Genomic DNA, 19,579 nt, shown 5'->3' with positions numbered 1-19,579 from the left:
TCTACTTGAGCCAAGAAGCTCACTCCTCACCAGTATCATTTCCTGTCTTATAGTCCAGTCCAATGCCTGTCTGGGGAGTTCCCTTTGGGAATGGTTCCAATCTTGAGCTTAAAAAGGGTCAGGGGACCATGACTTCCAGGGTCCCTCTAGTCTCAGTCAGACCATTAAGCCTGGCCCCAAAAAAAGCTTTTAAGAAAAGCCTTCGTGTGTTTGAAATAAACAAAAACTGGGAGAGAAAAGGGGATATTTTGTACATGATGACAAAGTGCCTTTATTATTATTGCTTCTATTATTATAATTATTATAATTATTTAACACTGATGATTTCCTTTTTTAGAGCTTCAGGTTTGAAGCATTACTTCCTATCGGCCCAGGGGTAGGATGGCAACATGACTGTTAGGCTCTTTCAGGGTACTTGCATCTGGGGGGACCGGAAGCCATCGCGAGAAGCCCAGCGGGTTAGGGAAGGGCAGATGAGGAGGAACGAGTGAGTGGGACTGGGATCAGGACCAGGAGTGCCCCTGACTCCTAGTAACCAGTTGCTTCAGCGTGAATTCTGACTGCCTTAGTTATCTAGCGCAGCTGTAACAGAAATACCATAACTGGGTGGCTTTAACAAGCACAAATTTATTTTCTCACGTTTTAGGAGGCTAGAAGTCTGAATTCAGGGCACCAGCTCTAGAGGAAGGCTCTCTCCCTCTGCCAGTGGCAGGGGCGGTGGGGGAGTTCCTTGTCTCTTTTCAGCTTCTATTCCTGATAAGAAGCACTGATGGTGCAGTGGTTAAGAATTTGGCTGCTAAACAAAAGGTCAGCAGTTTGAATCCACCAGCCGTTCCTTGGAAACCCTATGCGGCAGTTCTCGTTATAAGTCAGAATCAACTCAATGGCAACAGGTTTGGCTTTTTTTTTTTTTAATAATTTTTATTGTGCTTTAAGTAAAAGCTTACAAATCAAGTCAGTCTCTCACATATAAACTTATATACACCTTACTACATACTCCCACTTACTCTCCCCCAATGAGTCAGCCCGCTCCCTCCTTCCAGTCTCTCCTTTCGTGACCATTTTGCCAGTTTCTATCCCTCTCTACCCTCCCATCTCCCCTCCAGACTGGAGATGCCAACACAGTCTCAAGTGTCCACCTGATACAAGTAGCTCACTCCTCATCAGCATCTCTCTCCAACCCATTGTCCAGACCCTTCCATGTCTGATGAGTTGTATTCGGGGATGGTTCCTGTCCTGGGCCAGCAGAAGGTTTGGGGACCATGACCGCCAGGATTCTTCTAGTCTTAGTCAGACCATTAAGTCTGGTCTTTTTATGAGAATTTGGGGTCCGCATCCCACTATTCTCCTGCTCCCTCGGGGGTTCTCTCCTGCTCCCTCAGGGGTTCTCTGGCTTTGTTTTTTGATATTCTTAACTAATAAGGGTGCTTGTATTCCTAATAAGGAAGACCAAAGAAGAATTGACGACTTTGAAATATGTTGTTGGTGAACACTATTGAACATGTATCATGGACTACCAGAAGAACAAACAAATCTGTCCTGGAAGAAGTATACCCAGAACGCTCCTCACAAGCAAGGATGCGGAGACTTACTCTTGTGTACCTTGGACATGTTATTAGCAGGGACCTGTCCTTGGAGAAGGACATCATGTTTCTGGTAGAGCAGAGGGTCAGCAAAAAAGAGGAAGACCCCCAAGGTCACGGAATGACACAGTGACTAAAACAATGGGCTTAAACATTGCAACGATTGTGAGGATGGTGCAGGGCTGGGCAGTGTTTCATTCTGTTGCACATAGGGTCACTATGAGTTGGAACCGACTCGATGGCACCTAACAACGATTCCTAGGTTCCTTGGCAATCATGTGACGTGTATCTTCCCCTCCGTTTGTGCTTGCTTGTTTGCTTGCTTAATCTGCACTTCTATATCTTGAAAGAGATTGATTTAAGACACAAACCCACACTAACACTGCCTCATTAACATAACAAAGAAAAGCCATCCCCAAGCGGGATTATAACCACACATTTAAGGGCTAGGATTTACTACATATATTTTTGGTGGACACAATTCAATCCATAACACTGACTTATGGGGACCTCACGCGTGTCAGTGCACACACTAGGGTTTTCAAGAAAACAAATCTTTCTTCCAAGGCATCTCTGGGTAGACTTGAACCTCCAGCCTTTTGGTTAGAAGAAGCCCAGGGCATGAGCCATTTGTACCATCCAGAGACTTTACCTTCTCACTGCTGTTGTTGGGTGCTGTCAAGTCGATTTCGACTCATAGTGACCCTGTTTGACACAGTAGAACTGCCTCACAGGGTTTTCTGGGCTATAATCTTTACGGGAGAAGACTGCCAGGCCTTTCTGCCCTGCAGCCTGTGGGTGGGTTCAAATCGCCAGCCTTTTGGTTGTCAGCCGAATGCTTAACCACTGCACCACCCGGGGACTCTGTCTTCTGACTAGCTCTTTCTTAATCTCATGAAAGACAGTGGCAGGTAGCCAGTTACATTTTAAAAACTTATTAAAGACAGAAAAGACCACATATCTTAAGTGTCTAGCTCCACTGAAAGTTCACAAATTGAACACATCTGGGCCACCAGACCCGGATTGCCAAGCAGAGTATTGCTAGGACCCCGGAAGCCCCCTGGGTCCTTTTCATCATCACAGCCTTTCCCCCAAGGGCAACTGCCCTCCTGCTGTCTAACTAGCTGGCTACATCTTAAATTAACCCTTTTCCTGTGCTGGCCCAGATGGCCGGTACGTGTTCTTAGGGCTGGCTTTCTGGCAGCAATTGCCATTTCAAAGTAGAAGGAAAAAAAAAGCGTGTGTGAGGGAGTAATTTTGTGTGTAGGAAAAAAGTGTTTCTAATTTTCAGTCCTGAAAATGTGAGGGGAAGAAGGAGTATGTGAAGGAGGGAAATAAGTCAGTAAACGCAGGCCTGGCTCTGCTTCTCCCATTAGAAGCTGGAAGGGTTCCAGCTTCATGCCATCTTGAGAAAGGAAGCAAAGAGAACCACCCTTCTCTGCCTTCCTCAGCCTCGGCCAGCGCCAGTCAGCGTCTATCCCCCTAACGCTCAAATATGTGGATAGCTCGACAATTATTATTTAATAGCTAAATATTTAATAGTTAAATGTTCACTAAGAGCCTGATATTGCACTGAACATACGGTTTTGACTTTTTTTTTTCCTGTTTATAACCAGTGAGCAAGATGGAGTGCATCACAACCTAACTCCAGGATTTGCTCAGTTCTGCCAGACTGTCGTGGAAAACTCTCTAACTGCGTGGCTGATGCCCCTCTTGGCTGAAGTAGCTCTGGGGACCCAGGGAGGAACCACAGAGGGCTACAGGCTGAAATACATCACTGACCAGCTAGCTCTAAAGACAGGGACTCCAAACTGTTGACCTAACAAAGCACACAAGCCAAGCCTGTGCTTTTCCATGACTTTCTGTACTAATTACTAAGCTAGAAGGAAGGGATCGGAACATCAAATAAAAATCCACAGCCACAGAACAATTAACTCAAGACCTAACATGTGTCCGGCTAAGGGGACTAATATTAACTCAGGGAGCTACAAGGTTTTAAACGACAACATTCTCCAACTTCGCATCTCTTTATTGACCATCAGTGTCTCCAAACATAATCACTCCTTTCAATTATATTTTCTGATCAGTTATTTATTGTCATCTGGGTTCTACAACATAAATCTCATCCTGAGGGGAGTAAAAAAAAAAAAAAATTCATACTCCCTAGTGATCAGCTAAAAAAGTTGTTGTTTTAATCAAAAAGACAAATTTAAAACGTTGCCAAGAGTGCTGACTAAGTTTCTAGGACAGAAATAAAATTGGTAGTTTAAACAAACAAACAAAAAAAGGGCAAAGTTTGTGACAGGGAAAGGCTTGGGGATCTCTAGGTTAAATATTAACTTGAGAATTTTCCTCAGAAAAATTGGAAGGCTTGTCTCAACTCAAGTTTGAAATCTTCCCAACAGGCTCTGGGCTCTCTTCCCCGGGTTAAAACGTAGCCATCTAGTAGAGAAATGGCTTAGCACCCCTCCCCCGGCCTTTCCTTTGTTTGCTCGGTATCTCCCTGAGTAGGCCTGGTGCGAACTGCCCTGAGTAGGCCTGGACGAAACAGAGGGGAAAATCCTTCCTGGTTTCTCCCTCTCTGAGGAAGGAGGGCAGGTTAGTGCAGCTGGCTGTTGGCGGGAGCTGGATTAATTAGTTCCCACCGTGACCTTGGTACCTACTGACGGCCGAGTCTGTCTCTAAGCTGCTGAGGACTCTGTGGACAGCCACAGAGCCACCCACTACTGCTAAAATGATCACCGTTTTGCCGAGCCAGGAAACCAAAAACAACAAAGCGAAAGAAAACCAAAACTAGGCACTTTACCTTGAAAACTGCCTCAATTCATGTAGTTTGTGTGAAGATACACAGATATATACACACAATCTATATCTGTTTACCTATCTACCTTATTTTTACACAAACAAGTATTTTTACCCAAACAACAGGCCTTCGGTATTTGTTTGTCGGCCCCGCCCCGCCCTCCCCCTCAGAGTGCTACGTTAGTATTTTTTTTTTTTTTACAGCAATTTGTGGAAGAGGATTGGCATGGTGGTGCTTCTGAAGTTGCGTCCTGGGGGAGGGGAGGATGCGGCCAGCAATCAAACATGTAAGGCGAGCGTCACTTGTGCAAAAGTATGGCATCTATGTTGTCCTTGTGAGTAGTTTTATAAGCCAATGCCCTGTGTCTTCTGAAGTATTTCCAGAACTGGCTATGGCCTGCTGTTGGGATTGAAGATAATTGGAAAGCTCTCCATGCAGGTTTGGAAAGTGTCTGCCCCTCCCCACCTCACCTCTATTTGTAGATTTTCCCACTGAGCTCAGGTTTGGACAGAGCTGAGGGAAAATGGAGGCTCTCATCTCTTTCTCCAACAGAGCTGGTTCAAGGTTCAAGTATCACATAGCGATATGAGCCAAAATGTGACAACGTACCCAGACAAACCCAGAGTGTCTTGGGTGTTGTCACTACTGTTGGGTGCTCTCTGTCAATTCTGACTCATGACAACCCCATGTGTTTCAGAGTAGAATTGCCCCATACGGTTTTCTTGGCAGTAATCTTTACAGAACCCTAAACAGAAGGAGCCCTGGTGGCTCAATGTTTAAGTGCTTGGCTGCTAACTGGAAGTTTGGTGATTTGAACCCCCTGGCAGCTCTGCTGAAGAAAGACCTGGAGATCTGCTTCTGTAAAGATTAGAGCCCAGAAAACCCTATGGAGCAGTTCTGCTCTGTCATACAGGGTCACTATGAGTTGAAAAACACCTCATCAACACCTAACAACAAACTTTGCAGAAGCAGATCGCCAGGTCTTTCTCTCACAGAGTCACTGGGTGGGTTCTAACCGCCAATCTTTTGGTTAGCAGCTGAGGGCTTAGCTATTGTGCCATCAGAGCTCCTTATGTCTTGGGTAGCATAAAAAAAAAAAAGCGTAAAGGAAGGCATAATATCCTGAGTAAGGATGGTACGACCTCTGTCAGAGGGAGCTTGACTACTGTCTTCACATATGACAAGGAGTTCACCTGCCAAGAGGTACTTGACCTACTTAGAGTTACTCCAAAAACCCAAACAAGGGTTGAGGGGTAAGAGTTACAGGGAGTCGCATTTCGTTTCAGCACACAGAAGAATTTTCTAACAAGATATTATAGTATTTCTTCTATGGGGTAGTGATTGTCCAGTCAATAGAGGTGGCCAAGCTAGAAACCACTGGTCAGGGATCCGATAGAAGGTAGAAATGAATGTGTCAGAGCTGTGCCACATAATCTCTCAGATTCCTTCCAGTTTGGGATTTCCTTAAAATTTTCTTCTTATGGTCTTTGTCAGTCAGTGGGTGGATCTCAAAGAGGAGAAGCTATCAGCATCTTGCATAGTGGGGGAGTTCCTCAGTGATTTCTGATGTGTCTCCCGCAGGTCTGGTACCTGGGCACCCAGAGGAACCAAGAAGCAGTTGGAGTAGCTGGCAGTGGGAAGTAAAGAGTTAAAAAGACCAAAGCTTTGCTCTTTCCAGCAGCACCAGAGGCAGCCAATCCCTTTGATCCTGCCTCTTAATTGCAGCCTAGTTGCAACAGGGAACTTTAAAGAAAAGAAATGGGGAAACTCTAGAGATAGGATTTGTTTTGTTTCCTGAGGGCTGCCAGGAAGCTGATACTTTAGGGTTCAAATAAGGGGTTTCCTAACGGGGCAAATAAATAGTCCCTGCCACCATGTTTGGAGTCACTTGTGAAGAGAGCCCCAGATTCACTGTGCCATTTAGTAGGGACGCCAGACAGAACCTTGAAGACCTGAACTGAACATGGGAAAAGAGACCACTGTCTAGCTCAGGAGCAAGGCAGAGCTAGAGAGAAAGAGTGCAGAGAGAGATCATCTGTAGGCAGACAGCAGAAATCCTGGAGCAGTGAGAGAGAACAACGAGATGCCTCTGTGGAAGACAAGAGTGACCTGCATAAAAGACCAAGCACTGCAAAGGTGGGGCAAGCGGACGAAGAGACAGCAATTTCTAAGTATTCTCAGAGAGGGTAACAAAGCCGCCATGACACAAAGCATCTCACTTTTACACAGACCTCATAATTTACAGTGAACTTTCACATCTGTTATCTATTTAAATAAATCTGTTATCTATTTAAGGCAACTACAAATTGAGATCCACCAAGGTCTTTAAAAGGAGCCCTGGTGGCACAGGGGTTAAGCATTCAGCTGCTAAGCAAAAGGTTGGCGGTTTGAAACCACCAGCCACTCCGCGGGAGAAAGATGTGGCATGGCGACCTGGTTCCATAAAGATTACAGCCTTGGAAACCCTATAGGGCAGCTCTACCGTGTCACATCAGGTCGCTGTGAGCCTGAGTTGACTCAAAGTCACCCAACAACAACTACAAGACCTTTAAGCTTCTCCAGCATGCACATTCTCCCTCCCTCTCTCTCTCTCTCTCACACACACACACAGAGAGAGAGAGAAGAAGATTCAGGAGTAAAGGCCAACTGGTCACAACAAATAAAAGTGGCAAGCTCTAGCCATCCCTGGCAAAGTACCAAGCCCCTGTGTGAGGTGACACTCCTGGTCAGAACTAAACTCCTGCCTGCACAGTATGCCTGTAATGGTTTGCTTAGGTTGAATTTAACTAGTGAATTCTGCTAACTGCAAGTGCAAATGTGAAAGAAGCTTTACTAAAGCAAACGTCCTTTTGTTACAAACCCCGCCCCCTCCAGGAGACACTCCTGGCAAATGCCTGGGGTTTTGGAGACCATCAAGTTGGGTCTCTCTCCTGCTCTGTTACTTACCAGTATGTGACCTTGGCAGGTAACGTGCCACTAAGTGGTTAGTTTCTTTGACTCACTGGTAAAAAGGTTTAGCTGACACATCACGGGATTGGCAACCACTGTCACAAAACCGTTTGTGTATTAACTGTTCAATGAGAAACTATTTGCTCTGTAAACTTCCACCTAAATCACAATAAAAATAATAATAATTCAAAGAAATAACAACAACAACAAAAAGGTTTAGCTGAGTTGATGCACATAAAGCTCCCAGCAGAGTGTCTGGCATGTAGTAGGCACTCAATAAACTCAATAAACATTTGTCTGATTCCATTCCTCAACAGTTATTGGTAAATTAAAATACATAAAAACGCCAACCATCTGGACTGAATGGGTATCCCGGAAAGGAAGAATTTCCTCTAAATGCATTTATTTAGACTCCTGGCTCTAAAAGAAGGAGATTCATGTGTGACAGACACAACAGTGACACACATGAGGGGAGGATGGGCTGACATGCACTCAGTTTCACTTTATAACAAGATACATTGTCGTTGTTGTGATTAGGGGCTGTTCAGTCAGTTCGTACTCATTGAGACCCTATACACAACAGAACAAAACACTGCCCTGTCCTGTGCCATCCTCGTTGCTATGTTTGAGCCCGTTGTTGCAGCCACCGTGTCAATCCATCTCATGATATCCTTCTCCTGACGACACGTCCAAAGTCTGTGAGATGAAGGCTCGCCATACTCTTTTATAAAGAGCATTCTGCCTGTATTTCTTGCAAGACAGATTTGTTCATTCTTCCGGCAGTCCACGGTACATTCAATATTCTTCGCCAACGCCATAATTCAAAGGCGTCAATTCTTCTTCAGTATTTTTTTTATACCTTATTTATTGTCCAGCTTTCACATGCATATGAGGCAATCGAGAACACCATGGATTGGGTCAGACGCACCTTAGTCCTCAAAGTAACATCTTTGCTTTTCAACATTAAAGAGGTCTTTTGCAACAGATTTGCCTAATGCAATACGTTGTTTGATTTCTTGACTGTCTCTGCCATGGGCATTGATTGCGGATCCAAGGAAAATGAAATCCTTCACAACTTCAATATTTTCTGTTTATCATGATGTTGCTTATTGGTTCAGTTGTGAGAAATTTTGTTTTATGTTGAGGCGTAATCCACACTGAAGGCTAAATAGTCTTTGATATTCATCAGTAAGTGCTTCAAGTCCTTGTCCTTTTCAGCAAGCAAGGTTGTGTGACCTGCATATCACAAGTTGTTCATGAGTCTTCCATCAATCCTGATGCTGTGTTCTTCAAATAGTCCAGCTTTTCAGATTATTTGCTCAGCGTACGAATTGAATAGGTGTGTGAAAGGATACAACCCTGATGCACAACTTTCCTGATTTAAACCATGCAGTACCCCTCGTTCTCTGAATGACTGCCTCTTTGTCTATGTACAAGTTCTATGTAGGCACAATTAAGTGATCTGGAATTCCCATTCTTCACAATGTCATCTGTGATTTGTTATGATTCACAGAGTCGAATGCCTTTGCATAGTCAGTAAACCACAGGTAAACATCTTTCTGGTATTCTCTGCTTTCAGCCAGGATCCACCTGACATCAGAACGATATCCCTAACTCCACATCCTATTCTAAATCCAGCTTGGATATCTGGCCGTTCCCTGTTGATGTACTGCTGCAACTGTTTTTGAATTATCTTCAGCAAAATTTTACTTGCATGTGATATTATTGAGATCATTTGATAATTTCCGCATCCTGTTGTATCACCTTTCTTTGGAATAGGCACAAATACGGGTCTCTTCCAGCTGATCGGCCAGTAGCTGCCTTCCAAATTTCTTGGCTTAGATGAGTGAGCGCTTCCAGAGCTGTATCCAAAAAACCAAACCCATTGCCGTGAAGTCAATTCCAACTCATAGTAACCTTATAGGTCTGGGTAGAACTGCCCTATAGGGTCTCCAAGGCTGTAAATCTTTATAGAAGCAGACTGCCACATCTTTCTCCCCTGGAGCAGCTGGTGGGTTCGAACTGCCTACTTTTGGTTAGCTGCCGAGCACTTCACCACTGCACCACCAGGGCTCCTAGAAGACTGTCTGGGTGCCCACAAATGGGCCAGGGCATTTCACTCAATCTACATCTTTAGACAGTTAACTCTTCTAATAATGTCTTCATTTATAGTGCAAGACTGTAAAACTAGCACTTTTAAACAAATGCAATTTTAGTTGCATTTAACGCTTCCTGTATGTTCTTATTCTTTGGAGAGAATAAGGAGAAAACGGCATTATCTGCATCCTAAGGGAAACAATGAGTTTGTCATAGTTCCCTGAACTAATTCGCATAGGTGATAAGGAGACAGTCCAGAGATAAGCTGTCTGCAGCCACAGAGCTGGGAAAACGTCTTTGAAACTGCTTATGTCCCAGAAGATTTGGTGGAAGGCTGGTGGGATAAGTCAGTTCAGTCTTAGGCCCACTCTGAGCCTGGGCAGCCTGGAAAGGCCGACTGTGGCTAAGGAGGTAGCTCCTGACCTCCAGCCCTATACAGTGTTCTCTGAAGACCATCCCAGTGATTTGCTGTCATTTACAGCTACGTTAGCAAAGCATCCACTGTGTTCTAGAGCTTCTCCACGTGAAGTATGGTCCATGGGCCAACATCCTCATCATCTGGGGGCTTGTTAGACATGCAGAATCTCAGGCTCCACCCCAGACCTCCTGAATCAAAATACGCATTGTTAATAAGATCCCCAGGTGGTCCGCTTTGTACATGAATACCTGAGAAGTGCCGTTCTAGTTCACTCTCTTGGAGCATCTGGTTAAAGAGGATCAACGATTTGCATAATTTGCGTATTTGCTTATCTTGAAATTATATTTTTCTCAGAGTAATGTTCATGTCTAGGTTCAAACGAGGCCTGCTCGATCCAGGATGAAATGAACACCCAGGGCTTTGGGAACAGGATGACCAGGGACCCCTGACATCTCCAAACACTCTGGAATTACTGTCTGAATCAACAACAGCCAAAAATGTACGTTTTGATATAGAGATTCAGAAGTCTTGATAATGGTTGGTTTTAAATGCTTTCTTTTGGTTACTAGTGAAAATTGATCTTTTAAAAAGTCAACTTTATATACAAAAAGCACAACTATGTAAGTTCCCTTAGCCATCCAATATTCTGTGCCTCTAAATATGACACTGAACCAATATTTGCCTCCAAGAAGACCAATGCATGAACACTCAAGCCAGAGGAAGTAAGCTGTGGACAGTAAGATAAGGCAGTGCAGGAAGTTACCTTGTTTACCAGTGCCATGGAGACTGGAGATGGAGTTTAAAAGAGTTCTGGGGACTCTATTTTTTTTCCTTTTGCCATTTTATCTTAGTCATCTGCCTGTTTCTATCTATACTGCTTTCTTCCACAAGGCCATGGACATTAACGGCTTCAACTATGGCTCTAACACAGTTTGTCTCAAGCCTACATTTTCAGCCTTGTGTCTAGGCTGTTCTCCATTCCCATGTTTTCAAATGTATGTCTACAGAATATCTCCACTTGGATGTCCCATCATCAGCTAAAAGCACCATTGTCAAAAGTAAAAACTCAACCTCACTCCCAGCAACTGGTCCCATTGCCAACTATTCCCATTTCTGTCAGGGTACCCTAGATAGCTGTCCGGCTAGAAGCCTTATGTCATTTGGTTCTTTAAAGCTCTTACTGACTTCTATTATGTCTCCTTCAATGTGCTTTATGGATTTGCCCTTTCTCCTCCACCCCCACACTACAGTGCTAATCCTAGTTCTTCCCACATCATGCCTGGAGTATTGCAAAAGTCTTCTGGCCGCTGGCATCACTTCCTACAAATTTTCTAAACTCTAACCATATCCTCCACGTAAGTCACAACTGGATCCTCATAGAGCATGAAACCTGATGTTACATATGACGAAATTAAACAGCTCCACATGGCGTTTAGAATCTTCCATATTTTGACTCTAGCCACTTCATCTATTTTTCCCTCTGCTCCTCAACACTTAATCTCTATTGTTCAAAGTCCCCTCACTGGTCCCTACACCACATTATGGTACACAGAGTGTCCCTCTTTCCTGAGATGCCCTTCTGTATTTTTGACCAGTGGCTTCTGAAAACTTTTTTGCTCATGTACCCCATCAGAAAAATATTTTTGAGCAGGTACAGCCATCATATGAATAGTTGCTTTACAAATGTTATGCTTGCATTACAATGCTAATATGTTAAATATGCTATCAAGCACACACAAAAACTGACACTGTAGAAGAATGAGCTAAATCATATATAAGATGTAAGTGCAAAAATTTCCTTTCCTCGCCTAGCAGATAATGTCGCCCTGGGCCTGGGTTGGACCCATCCCATTTTAGAAACACAGATTTAGACAAATACATCCGTTCAGACGCAGAGGAAGTAGCTCTTCCTTCACGAAGAATTAGCCACAACTTCGGCCCCAACAGAGCTCTTGCATCCTGACCTCCCAGAGCATTTAAAATTACAAGTAGTAAATCATTTATGTAATATATGCTTCACCAATACATTTTAACTAATTAATTGAAGTTTGCATCTAGGATGCCTGAAATTCATAGATTTTTTAAATAATTCAATACCATAATTAAAAACATTGGTATCTTCCCAAAATTGCTTGGGTTGGGCTCTACTCAACTCTGTGGCCTCCAATAAACAAAAACTCCAAGTCAGACTGAAGTTTAATTTCATTTAAAGCCCACTTGACTTATGCACAGATTCCCACGGGTTTGAGGACTAGCTCTTCCACTTTTTGGCTAATAAGATTTTAGCACATTGCTTTATCTCATTCAAGATCAGTTGTTGCTTTATAAAAGGATGATGGAAATGGGCATTTTTGTAAGCATTAAGAGAGACGTTAAACATAAAAACTGAAATGAATATACACTTAAGATCTCACCATTAATTACACCTGGTATTTATGTATTTTAATGCAAACACGTAAGGTGCACACATTCTGAGATTTAAAAAATAATTGACCTCCCGCTTCCACCTTGAACAATTTTTTCTCTTCCAGCAAATTAATTATTTCTATGTTCCGAATTTTAATCTGCTGAGTTGAAAACATAATGCTGCCCTCCTGCAGAGTTTGGGAGTCTGGTGGGTGTAAGTTTCAATAATGGCTCTGCCACGTACTGGCTGTGGGATCATAGGTGTGCTACTGAACCTTTCAGAGACTCTCCTATTGGCAAAATGAGAATACCATTAACTTCGTGGAGCTATTATAAGGTTCAGATCACGGGAGATACACTTATAAAGCACCTAGTTCATAACACATGCCCCTAAAATACTAATTTCCTTCTCCTTTTTCAGTAGGCTTAAGAGAACTGGCAATGAGGCACTCTCATGGGCAAACGGAATACTTTGAATTTTGATTCCATTGTTGACTTTGGTTTTTCCTGGGCCTGCAGACCATTTGCAACCATTAATGGATAGTATGCTCTGGAAGCACCTCACTGCCATCAACAACCAAGGTCACCTTGTTATCGTGTGATTGAGTTAGGACACGAAACTAGCATCTGGCTTTGTCCATTAATGCCTTCTAAGCAGTCAGAGCTGCGAAAGGGAAGCAAGCCAATCAATGTCTCTCTCTTCAATTGTAAAGTTGTCCATTCTATTGTTTGTTAAAAAAAAATTCTACTGCATTTTTTATTGTGGTATACACACACACACATATATAAAACTCACTGCCACTGAGTCGATTCCAACTCATAGCAACCCTATAGGACAGAGTAGAACTGCCCCATAGGGTTTCCAAAGAGCAGGTGGTGGATTCGAACTGTTGACCTTTTGGTTTGCAGCTGAGCTCTTAACCACTGTGCCACCAGGGCTCTCTCTCTATACTGATGGCACAGTATACGTACGTATATATGTGTATATATATATGTCATTTCAACATTTTTTACGTGTATAATTCAGTGACACGATTACATTCATCATGTTGTACAACCCTGACTATTATCCGTGTCCAAATTTTTCCATCACCCTTAACAGAAGCTCAGGGCCCCCTAAGCAATGACTCCCTTTTCCTCCCTCCTCCCACCCCTGGTAAGCACTAATAAACTTTAGTCTTTCTGCATTTGCCTGTTCTAGCTACTTCACAGAAGCAGGGTGATACAATAGCTGTTCTTTTGTGACTGACTTATTTCACTCAGCATAACGTTAGCATGGTCCATCCACGTTGTAGTGTGTTATCAGGACTTTATTTCTCTTTATGGTGAGCAACGTTCCATTGCACATATTATAAAAGAAGAAAGATGTAAAACGCATAACCTAACTTCACAGCTTGAAGAACTTGGGGCAAAAAAAAAAAGAAAAGATCCCCCTCTTCTCTTGGTCTGCCTCAGCGTCTGGGCTGCCCTTAGGTCTCACATTTAGGATGAATGCAGACACTGTCCAGAGAGCCTTTGGGGACAGAAGATGGTGACTTGGGTACACGCACCAGGTACACGTTTATGTTTTTTCCTTTTCTTCAAAGTTCAAGTCATTAACCACTAAAAAATAATAAATAAATGAACAGAAAATTTTTTTTTAAATCCAGCTTACAACCTATCTCCTCCAGGAGCTTCACCTAAGGTACCATTCGAGAGAGTGGCCTAATTCTAGGCTCCCAGCTTTCACTCTCTATTTGAACTGTTAATTGAGATGGTGTCTGTGGAAGCCCTTTGTAAAGCTCGAGGAGTTATACATATGCTAATTGTCCTTCTGAAGTTGTCTGTGTGCTTAACCACTCTTACCTTCTCTGTAACTGCTTCCCAGCTACTTGGATGCAAATTGCTCAGGACAAGGACCATCAGCATTTTGGGTGTTTCTTCCATCTTCCTTCTCCCACTGAGGGGGTTCACTATCCCAAAAGCTCTGCTGCAGTAACCAGCTTGCAGTAGATGCCCCTAAATCTTGGCACCTGCTATCTGTCTGCCAGGAGCATGCCTGAAAAGAATCTTTTAAGCCTGGCTACACCCTCAGTCCCTTCTCCCAGCTCTTCCCCCAAACCGAGTCCTTACCTCACAGCTTATCTGTACACAGAGAACACACACTCATTTTGATGTTAGCGTAAGAAAACAAAACAAACACAGCGTTTTTTAAAAAGGGAAATATATATATTTAAAGTAAATCTGCTTTTAAGAGGAAAAAACGGGGGAAAGTATAATCCTCCAGAGTCGGGAATCAGGTTTCCTTGCTGGAAACGCAAGGCTGAGGCCATCACATCAGGGGCTTCAGCGGGCACCCTGCGGCTCAGACGTGGGAGAGGGGCTGAGGTTTCCTGCTGCAGGCTCAAGTTTAAGGCTGTTTAGGTGACGTGCCCGTGCTCCCCACGTAGGGCCTGAAACTGGGCTTGCCGTGACTGGATGGTTGCTCTCGGTAGCCTCATATTTTGGATTTTTCATAGTACTCCCTTACGTCTACTGTGTCTTAGATCTTTGTGTTGTTTAAATAGCATTTATGCTGATAAATGTCACGGAGGTGAAGGAATATATCCACGGACATATCCAAACCTCAAAAGCTCCTTCTTTTGTTCTCCACCCCCACACACACCCCTAAACTGTCTCAAACCTAAATCGAAAATCTGAGGTTAACAATATTAAATGCGTATTATACAATAAAGTGATTATTAAGGCCTTTGAAAATTATCATTTTGCTTCATTTATTTTTGTCCTTTATTCCGCACACATACAAAGTCAGGTATTAGGTAACTGCATTGGTGAACTGACCAAATAGCAAAAGCCAGGAACCCAGGAGGTGTTTAATAAACACCTGTTGACTGATTGATGGACTACACTGACCTGGGATCCTTTAGACAATACCTTCTTTGTCAGAACACTAAGGTAAATTGCTGTGCCCACTTATCACCAAGCGTTTCTGCCATATTGAAAGGTGCAGGCCAGGCCAAAACTTGTCCACCAGCCCCCCAGCTCAGGTTCACAAACCACCCCCGGGGGGTGGGGAGAGGACTGGCCTCTGCTAAACAATGTGGTGCACTTGGAGGCACAGGCCGGGTGCAGGCCCAGCCACCACGCCACCTCTGACTCCTGACTGTCAATGCTAACACTGCAGCCACAGACAGTTTGTACAATTAAAGCACACACACACACACACACAAAACTCTGAGCTGATTAAAAACGTGGAGAAAAACTCATATTTGTAACCAAGGTACAAATCCCACCTAAGACTTCCCTGCCTCTTTCTGAGCGAAGTCAATGCTTGCAATATCTAATTCCCCACTCCACAAGCAGTAGGCATCCCTGCCCACCTGGTTCCACTGACCGTCCCAGGGAGAGCCCAGGCTTCCTCTCTCCTTGCTAGGCCTTTAGGCTGGGCGTCGGGCAGACTTCGTGAAAGGGGCTGAGCTCCTCTCCCCCATTCTGCCAGGTTCCCGGGGTACTGTGCTCAACTGGCCTGCCTTCTGACTACAGCTTTCTCCTAACTTTCTGTTCCTTGCTGACTCCAGTGCTTTATATGCCCTAGCTTTCTGTGCACACCCCCCTTCCACTGCCCCCACCCCCGCTTCCTAGGGTTGCCAGGTTTCTCTGCCTGATGCGACAGTGTTAACTGCTTCTTACCCAGCCAGCTGCCACAGGCACCTGTGCCTGGAGATATTCAAGGCCTCAAACTCTGTTCACATCCGGCAAGCCCAGCAGCTAAACTGTTTTCATTACTCAGAATCCTTTATCCCTTGCAATCTTACCAGCCTGCTTCCATGTTGATAGTACGTTTTGTCATTTTGGAAAATCTAAACACATCAGTATGCTTTCCTTCCCGTTTTCTCGGGTTACTAGAGGAAGGTGCTGGAGAAAGGAAGGGGAAAGGCGCACAAGATTGTTCTGAGCCTGTTCAGTCTAGCACAGGGACCCCTTTTAAGCTCAGTATCTAAATCTCCCAGTCCTTGCTTGGAACCTCCAGTACCTGATCTTGAATGTCTGTGGGGCTCCCTAAGCGCGGGACTGGCTGGTAGCCATGTGATATTGATTTGTTTTCACCATAGCAACAGAAAATTAAAACAACTAGCAGAGAGAAGACAGGCGGTTAATCAGTAAAGCTACATAACTAGTGTATTTCACCAGCTTTTTTTTTTTTTCTTCTTCTTTCCTTTTGTTTTCGCTCTGACTCACGCCACTTTCACAAATTTAACACAAAAGTTAAAGGAAAATAGCTCTAAATGCTTTGGGCGCCACCAGGGCCGTGTCGGGAATAGTCTGGTTTGCACAGCTCCTAGTGTATCAGACTAGACAGACGGAAAAAATGCCAACGACACTGCTCTGATTACCTTGGAAATTGTATTTGTTGGTCTAAGTATAAATGCCCCCAGAAAATTTACACAAGCACGAAGTAGCACGAAGGGTTTTGTACAGATGACTATATATCTTAATACCCTAAGGTATTTGCCTACAGCTTCATTAATACCAAGGTTTTATCCCTTTGTACTTAAAATAGTTCATTGTGCCATCAGACAAACAACTCTTTTTTTTTTTTGCACAAGGTCAAGTTCTCTCCAAATGCTAGCATTATGAAGGAAAGCGGAGTAACTAGTACTCAATTGTCTTAAGAGTCAGAAAATTGAGGTAGCACTTGTCCAAGACTACACCAGTAGTTAGGAAGAAGACACAAACTGGTACTAGCACTTCTCCGAACTCCAGTCTGTTCTCAAAATTCCTTCCTCAAAGGCTGCTTATTACAAACTAACCTTCGCCCCGATCTCTAGGACCAAGGTTGCCACCTGTGACACCGTATTAACAGCCCCGCAATACAGTACATCCCTTCCTTCCGCCCATCTGGACCAGAAGATGGTGGTGGTGGCAACAGCTGCTTTTTACAAAAAAACAGCTGTTTCCACCCTCGCAACCAGCCATGAACTTGGTGGCATAACCTGCGTCCTAAATAATGGCCCTGGTGGAACTGGGAGTGGCACCAAGAGGACTGGTGCCCAGGGAAGATGGGCCAGAGAGAAGCCCCGTTTTCCGCTCCCCGCCCCCCTCCACTGTTTGCCAGCCCAGCCACAACCCTGCAGAAAACCTGTGTTGACCTGCCTGATGGGACCCAGGTATGAGAGGATAGCCTATGAATGCTAGAAGATCAGTTTAGGGTTTAAAAAGGAAAAGGTTAAAATAGGAAGACATAACTCAAGATCTGCCAACTGGGAGTCAGAATGCTCCTGGCCAGGACAGAAAGAAATATTTCTCTCCATGAGCCTGAATAATGGAGCACACAGCAGAAATAGTTGGGGGATGACGTCAGAAGTTCTGGGCTAGTGTCCTGCACTTCTCCTTGAAAGTAAAAACAGTGGGTCTAGAAGAATCTACGTGGCATCGCCCTTATTTAAATGAGTACTCAGTCTGCTCCTCACAAAACAGGCAGGCTAGCTAAAGAAACTTCATCTTATTTGAAGATTATAAGAATTCCCCACCCTCTTTTTTACTTTATTGCCCCCAACACACACATATTGCCAAATTAACAAATATCTTTCCACCTAACCTTCATCTTTTAAAGTGACAGTAACGTTTCCCGAAGAACACTGACCATCATCGTTGTCAGGCAAGTCGCATTTTTTTTTTTTCCCTTTGCTCCAGTGCTTTCTAACTATTCTAAAAATGTTACACATTTATTGTAAACACATGCTCCCAAGGCCTAACAAAAAAGCACAGTCTCCTCATGCCTGGCAGAAATTTAAAACGGAAAAGGGCAGAAAGAATTCTTTAACAAATATATCCTTTCCTTCTCCCGGGCCAAGTGTGTTAAAAATAAATCTTCTCCATCATTTCTCACTGCTGGTTCTCGGCAAGAAAGTTGATCTGGTTCGGCACAGTGAAAACACAGCCTTAAAAGCTAGCCTGCCCTCATTAAATTATTCTGCTGGCTGTGTGTTCTCATTAAAAATGCATAAAGATCAGATAATTGCAGTAAGCATTATTAACCCAGCTTTACTTTTGAATATAATGGTTCCACTTTTAAGCTGGAAACAAAGACATGCCAGAAAAAGAAATGTAAACATTGAACTACAGTATCGAAAACTTGCCAGAAAGCTACCTCTTGCTAGGTTGTTAAAAACGTGCTTTTGAAACTCAATTGAAGCCGCAGCATTGTAAACCCAGGGAGGTCCTTAATTTCTAATAAATATACATTTATATCTATAGAGAGAGAGAGAGAGGTGTTTTTTTTTTTTTTTTTTGGGCAAACATTCAGCTGATGATTATTTTCTATGAAGTTTATTTTTTCTTAATTCCAGGTCCGTTTCTAAATATTAAGAGCACTGTAAACTTTATGTATTCGGGAACTAATTATGGCAGCATGAATATTTTCTGTAACAGGAAAAGAAGGATGCTCCCTATAATTCAAATGATTCTTTAAAAATAATAAATAGATCTATTATTTGAATAAGAACTCAAGTCTATGCCTCGCCCCAAACAGGCGGCTTAGATTCAAGCTTTGCCATTTCTTTTTTCTCAAATCAAAATGTTACGTAAAACTCCGGGGTCTCCCGCAAGTACTACATTTGAATTAGTGGAATCCGGTCTCCCTGGCTTCCCTGAGCAACACACACGGAATGCAGCATACTGCAGCAAACTCTTTAAACATTAAAAAAAAAGGGGGGGGGGGTGATTCTCCTACCTTGTTTAGGTCTGTCTGTCCTTCCTATTTACAGTAACCCCAGGAACATCGGGCAGAATCAAGTGGCCAAGGCTTCTCACTGCTTGAGGAAGAAGGAATGTCCGTGTAAATAGTTCTCATTCCCTGGTTCTTGTACTCGGAGAGCCGTCTGCCGGGTCTGGAAAACCTTGCCTTCAGATGATGAAGCAAAGACAGTCTAAACTCTGTTGCTGTAAAGCTGCAGCCCTCCTTCCGACAAATCCCTCCCAGCGGCGGCCAGCCAATCCCCAGCCAGGTCGTCAGCCCTACTCGTCTGAAACTGGCCCTCATAGGATGACTGACACAGCAACACAGCGCTTGCAGTGTGTGAAAACAGTGCATCCATACTGATGAAAACGGAATTTCCCTCTCAGAAGAAAGCAATCACAGCACCAAGACACAGTGGCATATAATTGGCAGAGCAGAGAGAGGGGTGGCTCAAGAAAACACCCTTGAAGACAGCCAGCCCAGAGCTTGTGGCTGCATGCTAAATATTTCTGAAAATACAAACTCTGCAGATTCAAAAGAAATCAAGGTTACACATCCACCTGAAGTCAGCATCCCATTTGACAAAGCTTTTTTTTTTCTTTTAA

At 43.7% G+C, this 19,579-nt stretch overlaps 1 protein-coding gene across 6 annotated transcripts in view; it reads right to left on the bottom strand.

Annotated features, from left to right (window-relative positions):
* The window catches only part of MBNL2 (muscleblind like splicing regulator 2), a 194,308-nt gene extending 175,115 nt beyond the window's left edge, over nucleotides 1-19,193 (bottom strand). For 3 of the 6 annotated variants that reach the window (XM_049853124.1, XM_049853126.1, XM_049853128.1), the window contains exon 1: nucleotides 18,969-19,192. The gene's annotated coding sequence lies outside the window, so the exon portion shown is untranslated. Of the gene's footprint in view, nucleotides 1-18,968 lie in introns of all 6 variants that reach the window. The other 3 variants (XM_049853125.1, XM_049853129.1, XM_049853127.1) reach the window with 2 other exon arrangements.
* Nucleotides 19,194-19,579: the final 386 nt, after the last annotated feature.

This window comes from Elephas maximus, chromosome 14, assembly GCF_024166365.1.
Source record: "Elephas maximus indicus isolate mEleMax1 chromosome 14, mEleMax1 primary haplotype, whole genome shotgun sequence".
Lineage (NCBI taxonomy): Eukaryota > Metazoa > Chordata > Mammalia > Proboscidea > Elephantidae > Elephas > Elephas maximus.
Note: the sequence above shows the minus strand (reverse complement) of the source record. Positions and strands in the feature narration are given on the sequence as shown.